Source organism: Meriones unguiculatus, chromosome 15 (assembly GCF_030254825.1).
Source record: "Meriones unguiculatus strain TT.TT164.6M chromosome 15, Bangor_MerUng_6.1, whole genome shotgun sequence".
NCBI classification, from domain to species: domain Eukaryota; kingdom Metazoa; phylum Chordata; class Mammalia; order Rodentia; family Muridae; genus Meriones; species Meriones unguiculatus.
The window spans coordinates 9,453,289-9,465,596 of record NC_083362.1 but is presented as its reverse complement, the minus strand read 5'-3'; the positions used below and the strand labels follow the sequence as shown (position 1 = coordinate 9,465,596).

General features: G+C 36.9%; 1 pseudogene; it reads right to left on the bottom strand.

Moving 5' to 3' along the window:
- Positions 1-2,285: 2,285 nt before the first annotated feature.
- LOC110544825 (small ribosomal subunit protein uS3-like) lies at positions 2,286-10,847 on the bottom strand (annotated as a pseudogene).
- Between the last annotated feature and the right edge of the window lie 1,461 nt (positions 10,848-12,308).

The following is a 12,308-nucleotide window of genomic DNA, read 5'->3' as shown; positions in this document are numbered from 1 at the left end:
CTTAAAGAAATTCTTAACATCCTTAGTCCTCTGGAAAATGCAAATCAAAATGACCACAAGATTTCACTTTTCACCCATCTGAATGGCTAAGATCAAGATCAAGTGACAGCATATACTGGAGAGGATGTGGAGAAAGGGGAACCCTCCTCCATTGCTGGTGGACATGTAAACTTGTACAACCACTTTGGAAATCAGTCTGGTGCTTTCTCAGAAAATTAGAAATAGTGTTACCTCAAGATCCAGCTATTTCTTGTCATTTTTACTTGAAAATAGACATTTAACTACGATGCTTTTTCTTTCAGTAATTGTATTCTTTACAGGAAAACCTACGCAGAATGACAAGTGAAATGAAAGGAAAAAAAATCACAAGGTGTAGCTCCTAAATATTAAAACATGGTGTCTGAATTTTAAAATGGACTAGAAAGACAGATGAAAAGACAAATGAATTTCAGGAAAAGTATTCTTCATATTATCACACAGATTGAAGAATACACAAATACATAGGAAAAATGCTTAAAAATTTAAGAAACAATGGGGAAATTGGCATGAACATGTCTAAAATAGTTTCTTTTGAATCATTTACTTACTAATCATATTGTATCTGTCATCTTTTTAGTCTCTTTATATAAACTTTTATTATTTTTTTTAAATCTGTAACAGGTCATGTTTTTCCTGTTCTTTGAGATGCCTAGTGATTTTTTTGTTTATTTGATAATAGCCACTTGAATTTTAAGATGATGAATGCTTATATTTGGTTGTGTTGTTTGAAAAGTATCGAAGCTTTTAAGGAGGCACTGTACTCACGGATCAATCCCAAGTCTTAATGAGCTGTTTAGGGATTTGGAAATATGATGTATAGACTAGCTTTCAGTATCGATCTATTTGAATCACCCCCCCCAAGACATCACCAGTGATGAATGTTCAATATAGCCAACATGTGTCTTTACTTTGGTTGGTTGGTATACACAAATAGCTTTGTGTAAATGATGAGGACTGAGCCCTCATCATTCAGTTACTCTCAGCATCTTGGGAAGCTATGACTCCCTTTCTCTGTGGAAAATTCCAATACTAAGTCCACAAAGATGGCCTTGATCAAATTCAGTGGGGCACAAACAAAACAAGGAAACATGGATTAGGAAGAAAGAAATCAGGCAATGTGGTGGTGGGGGCATGGGAGTTGGGCAGAGGAAAGAGAGATGAGAGAAGATGGGATCAGATAAACCAGAATGTATTATATATATCTATGAAATTATCAAAGTAAGAATAAATAAAAATATCTTCCAGCTATCTATACAACCTCTCCTCATAATCCTTTCCTGCAAGGTGCACAGATCAGAATTTAAGCACAGGTCAGGATAAGCCTGGTGCATTTATCTATTTTCTGTTTTGAACATCAAGGTTCCCCTTTCTGCAGATGTCCATTGTACACTTGTGACTCAATGCTCAGTTAATCGTTAGACGCTGCCTTTGAAAGTCTTGGGGATTCCTTGCTGTGTATTTCCCTGCTCTGCACTCTACATTGAATTCTACTTCCTCATAAGTATTTGTAAGTATTATAAATACTTTATAATAATTTAAAATCAGAAAGGGGACGTGAGAACATCTTCCCCACAAAAAGAAAACACAGTGTTATTTGAAATGAAGAGAGACAACAATGAATTACAGTTAGGCAGAATAACTAACCATTTAACAAAATACCTTCAAATCTCATAAACAACGTTTTCTGTGCTCAGTTGGGGAAACAACTGAGATCTCCATGATTTCTGCAGTAGATTAAGTGAACAGCAAACAAGCATGATATATATTACTCTGCAGTAATGTCACCTAGTAAAAAGAACCAGTGGTCAAAACATAAACACCAAATACACAGAATTTAGAATTCAACATCTGTGAAAAAACACACACAAGTTTTGATATTGCAGCTACGTAGGACTGTTTGTTTGGATTGATTTGTTTTCCATTAAGATGTTCAATTTTCTTAGATTTTCTCATTTGCAGTAGAGGGAACCAGCGTAGGTTTAGTAGTCATTCCTATATAAGTGACCACTTCACTGTTATCCAAACACTTTCATGACGGCCCATGTGTGCTGGCTAGTGTTATGTCAACTTGACATAAACTAAAGTCTTCTGAGAGGAGAGAACCTGAGTTAAAAATGCCTCAATAGCTTGTTGGGCATTTTTTCTTTTTTTTTTTTTCATTCATTTTTCTTTTTTTGAGTAAGATTTTATTAAATGTCTTCACAGGACAATATCCACCCTCCAGTCACAGCAGTCAAAAAAGGTTGTTATGTTACAGGCACTGGCTGGGTCATGGCAGGAGGCTCTGTCTCCACCCTTCTGTTCTGAGATGGGTGTGGTAGGCAAGATTTCATGCAGAGGTTCTGCAGTGCTGCTCTTACTGACTGGGTCCCAGCGCAGCATGATTTTCCTGTTGATGCCCAGCATATCCTGTCTGAGGAGCACATGGCAGTATCGACAGAGTAATTAGCAGGGTCTCCACTATGGATCGGCAGATCTTCCGCAAACTTCACAGACTTGGCCTTCTGTTTTCAGGGCTTCCCAGACACCACAACCTTGCAGCCCTTGGCTTCACTCTCCATAATAAATGGAAGCACATTATAGTAGGCCATTTCATAGCAAGCAGTCCTAGGAGTTTTTAATATAGAGAGTGCTTGGAGAACAACCCACAGACCTCTGTGGCCATCTTTCCTGGAGTAAAGCTATATGCTGCCCTCAGAGCTGAACCTCTTGTGGAACACTGCATTCAACTCTCTGACCCAATGATCCTTCTCACCAAGAACATTCTGTGTTCTGGTGCCGAAAATAATGATTTCTGTTGTGGATGGTGTAACTCAGACTTCAATTACAGAGTATCCATCTTTAGTCAGATCCCATTTGAAGATGCCATCAGCCACAAATTTCCTCTTCTTGAAAACTGGCACCACCAGCAGTTTCTTAACTATGGTGATTGATGGGGGAGGGTCCAGCCATTGTGGGTGGGGCCACCCCTGGGCTGGTTGGTCGTTTAGGTTCTATAAGAAAGCAGGCTGAGCATGCCATGAAGAGCAAGCCAGTAAAAAGAGCCCTTCCATGGCCTCTGCATCAGCTCCTGCTTCTAGGTTCCTGGCATGTTTTTTTTTAAATAGTTTATTACAATTTATTTACTTTGTATTCCAGCTGTAGCCCCCTCCATCTCCTCCTCATCCCCCCTATACCACTTCCCTAGTCTACTGATAGGGGAGGACCTCCTCCCTGTCTATCTGACCCTAGCCTATCAAGGCTGGCGCCATCACCTTCCTCTGTGGTCTGGCACTGCCCCAGGAGAAGGTGATGAAAGAGCAGATCACCGAGTTCATGTCAGAGACAGCCCCTGTACCCCTTACTAAGGAACCTTCTTGGAAACAGAGCAGGGGGTCTTTGTCCTCCCCATGCATGGACCTTGATTGGAGTATTGGTCTCTTGGATGCAGAAATTGTGGTACATTTACGCACTGGAATACTACTCAGCAATTAAAAACAAGGAAATGATGAAATTTGCAGGCAAATGGATGGGGACTAGAAAAGATCATCCTAAGTGAGGTAACCCAGAAGCAGAAAGTCACACATGGTATACAGTCACTTCTAAGTGGATATTATCCATATTATATAGGATAAACATACTAAAATCTACAGTCCTGGCCTGTTTTGACTTTCTGTCCTGACTTTCTGGTGGTGTGGACGTGTAAGCCAAATAAATCCTTTTATCCTAAACTTGCTTTTGGTCATGGTGTTTCATCAAAAAATAGTAACTCTAACTAAGACGAGATGTCACATGCCTATACTTCAGGCTTTAGAGACGCTGAAACAGGAGGATCACCAGGAGTTTCAGCACCCCAGCTACATAGCAAGACTCTGGATAAAAATAAGCAAACAAATAAAACCTATGTATTTTGGAGAGAATTCAGAATATTTGTCCATTACCCATAGAATCTGTGTCCTTTTCTAAATATCTGTAGCATTGGCGAGCCTGTTCTTTTTGACAAATGTAATTGTCCTTTTAACGTTTTTCTCCATTTGTTTCTCTTTATTTCATTTTTTTCTTAAATGTGTTTGATTTTATGTGCGTGCTTATGATCTGACTTTTTTGACTCATGCTTTCCTGTTCTCATTTTCTTCTATGTTGTGGAGTGAAGACCATGCTTTCATAGGTCTCTCCACTTATAGAACATTAAGTTATTGATATTTATCCCAGCTCGGAGGTGTTGAATATGGAAAGAAGTGTGATCTAATATGTGCTACAAAGACTTCAGCACTCCAACTCCATTATTTGAAACTTTGCCAGCACGTGCCTATTAAGACCACGGTTTTAGCTCTCTTTCCTCTTAAGAGCTGTCCATCTGGGTATTTCTGCTTGGCCCTTAAATTCCTATAAGTTGCTTCTGTTAGTAGTGGCATATTAACAACAAATAACCTGGGAAAAGATTAGATCGCAATAGTCTCTGGGTAATGGGTGTTGGTGCTTGAGCATGTGTGTTAGGGTGGGAGGCTGGGAGCCTTAGAATATCTCTAGATATGGGGAAAAACAGTGAGGCCTTCATGGACTTGCTCTCAGATCACCTAATGATGGTTCACAAATTTACAAGCATATTGAAACTATAAAATTCAGATTTAGGGTATAGAAGTATATGCTATAACTTTTATTTCTAAGCAATGAACATTTATAAATGTATGTACATAAAGTAAATGATATAGCATTATTTTTCACTGGATAGTTTAAGTTTTACTTTTACTTTTTTAAGATCTCATTGACAGATAACTAGTGTGTAGGCTGAAGGTGTAGAGGGTGGTGACTTGACTCACATCTGTGTAAGACGTGGAAACACCAGGCATCAGTTTCTGCCCTAGTGCGCATTCTTTCAGTCCTTCAGCTGCCTCCAGACCTCATTCTCATTATTTCTCTGCTTTCACAGTGTAGAATGCAAGTAATTATTATTGATCTTGCTTTTCTAGCTAGTACATTCCACAAATTTTGACAAGTTGCATTGTTATGCTCACTAAGTAAAAAATATCTTTAACTTTTCTTTTATATCCAATATTATATCCAAGATAATTCTATATCCATAGTCTATCCTATATAATATCATTATTTATCACTTACCCTCCTCCAAACCTTTCATATACCCCTCCTCCTTGCTCATTTTCAAATTCATGAACTCTTTTTTTCATTAAATATTGTTATGTGCATTCCTAAATATAGCCTTTTAAGTCTGTAAAATGTTCTGTGTGTATGTATGTATATGTATGTGTGTGTGTGTGTGTGTGTGTGTGTGTGTGTGTGTGTTTTCATGGCTGACTATTTGATGTTGCATAACCAGTTGAATACTTTTCCCTATTTTTCCCACTCTAAGCATTTCTTAGTTGCCTGCAGTTCATTCTGTAGACAAAGGCCTCCCCTTCACTACTTCCCCTATCTACTTTAGCATGCTTATTGGTGTTGTCATTGTTCAGACTGTTCAGTCTTGTTGTCTATATTTCATAGTGTAGATTCTGACATTCATGAGAGACTCAATCTCATAAAAAACTACCCGTTCTGGTTCTTACAGTCTTTAACTCATGTTAATGTCACATGTTTGTGTGTTCCCAAATTACACATGTCTATGGATCTAGTTGTATTTCTATTGCTATTTGTTAATCAAATCACTGTACTCTGTGAATATACATTGTGTGTATGAATATGATTGTCTGTGTATGCTAAATGCATGCTCACGTGTGTATAGGGCCCCTGTATAAATGTCTATGTGCTCTCTTACAGACAGCCAAAGAGAGTATCCATCTGGCAGCTTCTATCATTCTTCAACTCATTTTTATTTTTTTTATTATTTATATTTTTTGTTTATTTGTGTGTGTGTGTGTTTGTGTGTGTCACACACAATCTCTCACTGACCTTGAAGTTTGTCATTTTTTTATAAGCAGGCTGGCCTGCTAGCTTTAGGGATCTACCAGTCTCTGCCTTCCAGTACTGGAGTTACATACACATGCAGCGATTCCTGGCAGTTATGTGGGTGCTGAGGAGTTGAACTCAGGTCTTCTTGCATTTGCAACACATATTGAACTCTATTCTCAGCCTCTTGAATGCTCATGCTTTTATTCATGCTTTTTTTTCAAGTTTGCTCAGGTATATTTCTGGCCCTGAATATCATCCATGATGATGATTGTTTCAAAAAGCTTAAGAAATCCATGTACTTTGCTGTTTGGAGATAAAGTATAACTGTGTCTTTTATAAATGTCAACTAAATGAAACTGACTGATGATACTATTCATGTCTCCTCTATGCTTATCCTTCCTGGATGGTCAATTTACAGTTTTTGAAAGAGAGTGTTGAAGCTTCCACATAGGTAATTGTTTTATTATTAATGGTAGATTTATTTTGCTAGTTTTGGCCTCACGTTTTTCATAAAATTGTTCTCAGACAAGTTGACATTGTGTCTACAAATTCTTGGCATGATATTTTTATACAGTATTTATTCTTTTTGGTAATGACCCCAAACCAAAACTCCATGTCTGAATTTCTACTATCTTCAAATATTTTGCTATTCTTATAGAAATGCATTTATAATTTTAGAAGCCTATTTTATATTTTAATAAGAGAGACAGAGAGAGAGAGAGAGAGAAAGAAAGAAAAGGCATAGATTTGGGTAGGTAGGAAAGCGGTGAAGCTCTGGGAGGAGTTAGAGGAGAGGAAATATATTATATGAACAGAATATATTATATGAAAAAAATCCATTTTTAATGAAAAATAACATCACCAAAACAAACAAAAATACCAGCTCAGGCAAAAAAAATGCATTATATCCTGTTGTTTTACTAATTTAAAATTTATTTAAAATAAAATGAGTAAATTATGTTTAATAAATATTAAATATACATAATAGCATATAGCAATAATAATTTTAAATTAAACAATTTTAAACTACAGAAGACTATTACAAGGACTCTGCAGTGGGGTGCTGCCTTTTGATATGCACTTAAGATGCCCTCATTACAGGGACCCACAGAAGAAAGATGAGCTATGAGCAGAGATAAGTGGGGTTGTCTTCAACCACGTAAGAGCTTTACACTTTAGGTGTAACGTGAGTGACATGGCTTATATCACTTATATTTACAGTAACAATTTATATATGAAGATGACATGCTTACATTGTTTTGTATCTCTTTATACACACACACACACAAACACACACACACATACACACACGTATACCATGGCTAGAACAGATAACTTACTTCTTTCCTCCCACCCTAGTTACAATTTTGCTGCCACACTCTTCACCTATTTGTAAATGCCAATTGCCCGCTCTGTAACTGTATGTGTTTTGAACAAACTCTTCTCTATTTGTTCAAATAAGAACTTAAAGTTGTGTTTGCTTTTATGTCACACCATTATAGGATCACTGTCTTAAATAGTTCTATCTTCAGTTCCTCACCCATCCTACCCCCACATCTGAGGACTTAGTTTACTCACAGTTTTGTCCATACCAGTATGCTGTGTAGCCAGAATTTCACAGCACTTTTACATTGAGCAGCACATGCTAAATATTTCCGTGTTTCTGAGTGACTTTAGGGGTGAATGGACTATGTGTCTGAATGTAACCAGTTATGTCTGTTCCCTTCTTGAAGGAGATCATGGATGCTTCCAAGATTCATCAATTATGACTGAAACTGCTATAAACATCCAAGAAAAGGTCTTGTTTTGCCATCATGATTTTAGCTCATTTAGGTAAATACCGAACATATGTTTGGATTATTTGGTAAGAGTATTTTAATTTTTTAAAGAAGCACTAACCATCTTTCAGAATCACTGAAGCAAAGTCACTGTGAGAAAATGAAGCTTTCCAGAACTACAAGATTAAGCCTCAGCATCACAGTTCCTCATCCATGACCTTACTGTACTTCTGATCTTAGTTCCACTCTCTTAAGGCGAGACATAAAAGCTAGAGTCATATTTCTCCAGCTCAGACCAGACAAGGCTGTGAAGGACCTTCTCCTCTGAAGGGTGGGCTTCAGTAAGGACAGTTCTCCGGGCCTACTTCCGACTCCTCATTTTCTCTGTTTCATAAGTAACATGATGGTTTTTTGCCTTTTTTCTTCATTGTAAGAATTAGGAAGGGTTTCTGAGAGCAAAACCAATAATCATTGTGGCCATCAAAATGTGGACCCTTGATTGTTGCTCATCATTATTCTAGTCCACACTGACTTCCAGCAATCAACAAAAGTACCGCATGTTATCAATCTCCAGCGACTCAAATATCCAAAAGTGTTTTGGATACATTTACAAATTTAACTATTTTTTTTTCCTTTTTGATAAAAGAAATTTAAATCCAGCTGATGTTTAGAAAGCCTTGGAGTATCCTGTCTTTAGTAAAAATATTTTTCCTCAAAGTTAGTAATCTACTCATCCAAAAGTACTTACACTTACAAATTCTTTAAGAGTGATTACATTTAATTTTTACAACTATTCTATATTTTATAGAAGGTGCACATGTATTTTAGCCCCCAAAACAGCATTTTGTTGTGCATTAGCAAAACAGTCTAAATTATATGAATAATTTATCATGTTTCACATATACAAGCCCATAACAGAAATTATTGCTATAAATATGTTAATATGTAAATGAGGATGCTATTACTTGAAGCTTCAGCAAGTAATTACTTAGCAACTTTAAAAGCTGTGATTTACTGATCAGCAATTTGTAAGATGAAATATTCTGGCTTATTTACCGTTCTTTCAAGTGTGGAGATGGGCATTCTCATTTTATAGATGTTCCAATGTGCAGTACAGTATACACTGAATTCCTCTCTGTAGAGCTGTATACAGGATATTGCAATGCTGTACACGCACAAATTTTTGGCAGATGCTTGTGCATATTCTTAAAAAGTAAACAACTGAATGAAACACCAACATAGAGTAAAAAATTAAAAGTTTATAGCTGTGTTAGCCTTTGAGATTGAAATGATTATAAAATAGAAAATAAAATAAAGAATGTCTTGGCATGTGTAATTCAAGGGCATGTCGGATGGACAAAGTTAGAAAAATAACATCCAAAAATATACAAGAACAACACAAAAGCTCAAACAACTTCAAAGAGTTTGTCAGAAGATCACAAATCTACTTTCCCAGGTCAGCCATATCAAACCAATGAAAACTCAGCTTATTTCACAACCATCATTTCTTAAGCAAGAAAGAGATTCTGATCTCTGAAATATATAATAATGTTTTCCAATATCTTAAATCAACATTCCTAAATTATAGTGTGATCATAAATTATCCATAAAAATGAGAGCAATACATGCATATTCATGGAAAAAGAGTAATGTCATACAAATATTTAAGTAAAAACATTTGATATTAATACAAAGCCATGATTTTACTCCAGATTTACATATCTATTTTTAAATTAATTTTGCATATGTTATATTTTGAACATGTTTTCCTATTCTTCAACTTTTCCCAGATTCCCTCCCCACTTTCCTACATAACAACTTTTCTTTGTCTTTCAAATAAAGCCAAACAAAAGCAAAAAAGAAACACCCATTAAACTTCAAAAAAGTAAAAACAAATAAGCAAAAAACCAATAAAACAAAATAAAAATTTCACAAAAAGATTTACATACTCATAACATTAAGATGGTAAACGATTTTCCTGAATTGAACCTAAAATTAAAATGAACCAGTAAATAAAATGTACTGTTACTACATCGGATACAGAGTATTTTTCTTATTCCTGATCAAGAAAGTGTGACAAAGAAATTTTCTCACACATGCAGTAGTGTGTAAATAGTAAGACACAAAATAGCATGATTAAAGCCAGTTGTACAGGAAGCAATCTGTCATAAACCTGTCCCACTTTTATAAGTTGCTTATGGCAATAGAAGTGGAGGTATTTTTTTTTTGCTCAGCACAAATAGCTGCAATATATTTACTCATCAAGTCTTGATGAAGCTGGAGGGAATATAGTTATGTAGTAACTATATATACTTACATATATAGTTATAAAGTAACTAGAATAACTATAGTTATAAAAGTGGAATTTACCTTAGTGTACATTTTACTATACAACTAGGATTCCTGTACATACTTTCATAGAGTATTGGATATGACAGCTATTTCTTTTCAAAGTTTCCCTCATAATCCACCTTTTATTCTAACTGCTCAGGAGTTGCCAGCTCACGTAGGCAACAGAAAGCAATGTGAGGGGAGTGAGATAAATACAGGAGATGCATCGCATGAGGTGATGGAGTTTAACTTGGAATTAACTTGGAATGGATTAAAAGTTGTGGTATTCTAAAATTATTATTTGTTGCAAGAAAAATTAAAGACTTTTAGGTTATCCATAGGAAACGTGCCACAGCGATAAATTACATAAGATCGGTGAATTTGATTCAGACTAGAGAATACACACCAGAAAAGCTCCTAAAAAAAACTCAAGAAACTGAGGACCTGCAGCACATACATGGCTTAAAATTGGGTAAATGTATGTTGGTCAAACAATTATAAAATAGAACACTCTGGAGTCTCTCTCCTTCTACTAGTACACTAATAAAAAAGCAACGCATGGACCATTCCCCGTGAAGAACCCAGGCACTGGTTGTGAGACTAACATACCAAAAATATCTGAAAAAGTGAACACTAATGTTGAGAGGAAATTAAGAGATGAGCTCTTCGCTTGAGCTTCTTACCCGGCGAAGCGTCTTGAGACCACGCGGCCTTCCCCGCTCCTAGCCTCTTCCTCAGGTGAGAGCTGGACCACACGTGTGACATCTGAACCTGGGGATCAGGGAAAATGGTAGGGCTTTTGCATGTTGAGTACATGAGCACTTCCTCTTGCTCAGCATAGACTAAGTGTACATTTAAACTCAGATTTCCGCTTCTGTGTGATAAACACCCATTACTTCAGCCTTTGCACACGGTACACAAGCATCCGCTTCTACTGGCCTATTTCCTAGAGCAGGCAGCAACTAGTCTCTGGGGAGCTTGGTGGTCTCCACGGGCACCCAGTGCACCCTTGCACTCCCAGCATGCTCAGCTGGTAGCATCTAGCCTCCGGTTCGTGACTGGATAAAGTTCAGCTACACAACCAGCATCAAACTCTCCCAGATAGTCCCCGAGAGACTGACCTCAAACTTACCTATGGCTATAAGCTGAAAAGACTAGTGATATTTCAGGCCACTGAAGACTGCAGAGCAAGTCAGCACTTAAGAGAATGTGGTTTGGCCAGGCCAGCCTACTGTCTTACTTGGGTTTCTATCACTGTGATTAAATAGTATGATCAAAAGCATTTTGGGAAGGAAAGAGTTTGTCTTACAGTTCATCACTGAGGAAAGTCAAGACAGGAACTCAAGCAAGGCAAGAACCTGGAAGCAAGTAATAATTCAGTGGCCATGGAATAGTTCTGCTTAGTGACTTGCTCTTTATGCCTTGCTTGGTTGTGTTTTTTTTTTTTTTTTTTTTTTTGTTTCGTTTCTGTTTTTTTTTTTTTTCTTTTCGTATACTTACCAAAGGATAATACCACCCAAAATGGGCTGAGCCCTCCCACATCAATCACTAGTTAAAAAAATAAACCACAAGCTTGCCCACAGGCCTATCTGTTCTTAAAATTTTCTCAATTTAAGTTCCCTCTTCTCAAAGGACTTCAGCTTCTGTCAAGTTGACCAAACAACAACAACAACAAAACGTCAGCCTAAATGCATTTGACAAAGCTCCTCTTTCAGCCAAGGGAACAGGCAGACCACAGGCAGATTTTGTTTGAATGACCAAGGCACTGGACCATTCAGCCAACGCTCTAACGGTCAGCTCCTGGAAGGTCTGGTTCTCATCTCAATGGTAAGAGGCTTATGGTGCCTTCTGCCAAGACTACTGACGGGCGTTTGAATCTAGAACCTCCATAATGGAAATAGAGGTTAGAGAAATTGTCCTCTAACCTCTTCATGTGCTCTGTGGCACACATGCCAGCACATCCTCACACATGTTCACCGTAAAAAAAAGCAAGTGTGTAATGTTTAAAAAAGAAATGAATCAGCTTTATAGAACGTTTTAGAAAAAGTAAAAAAAAAATATTAGTTACTAAAATATTTTAAAATCTATACAAACACACACTAACAACATCAACTCTGCCCTAGAACTTAGAAGACCATGGCAAAAAAAAAAAAAAAAAGAACCAAAATGAGAAAAAAAAAAGATAGGAAATAACAGTAACATCAGAAATGTGTATACTCACAGGCATAGAAAAGGATCAGCTCGACCAGTTTAAGGAAGAACAAGGGAAAGGCCATA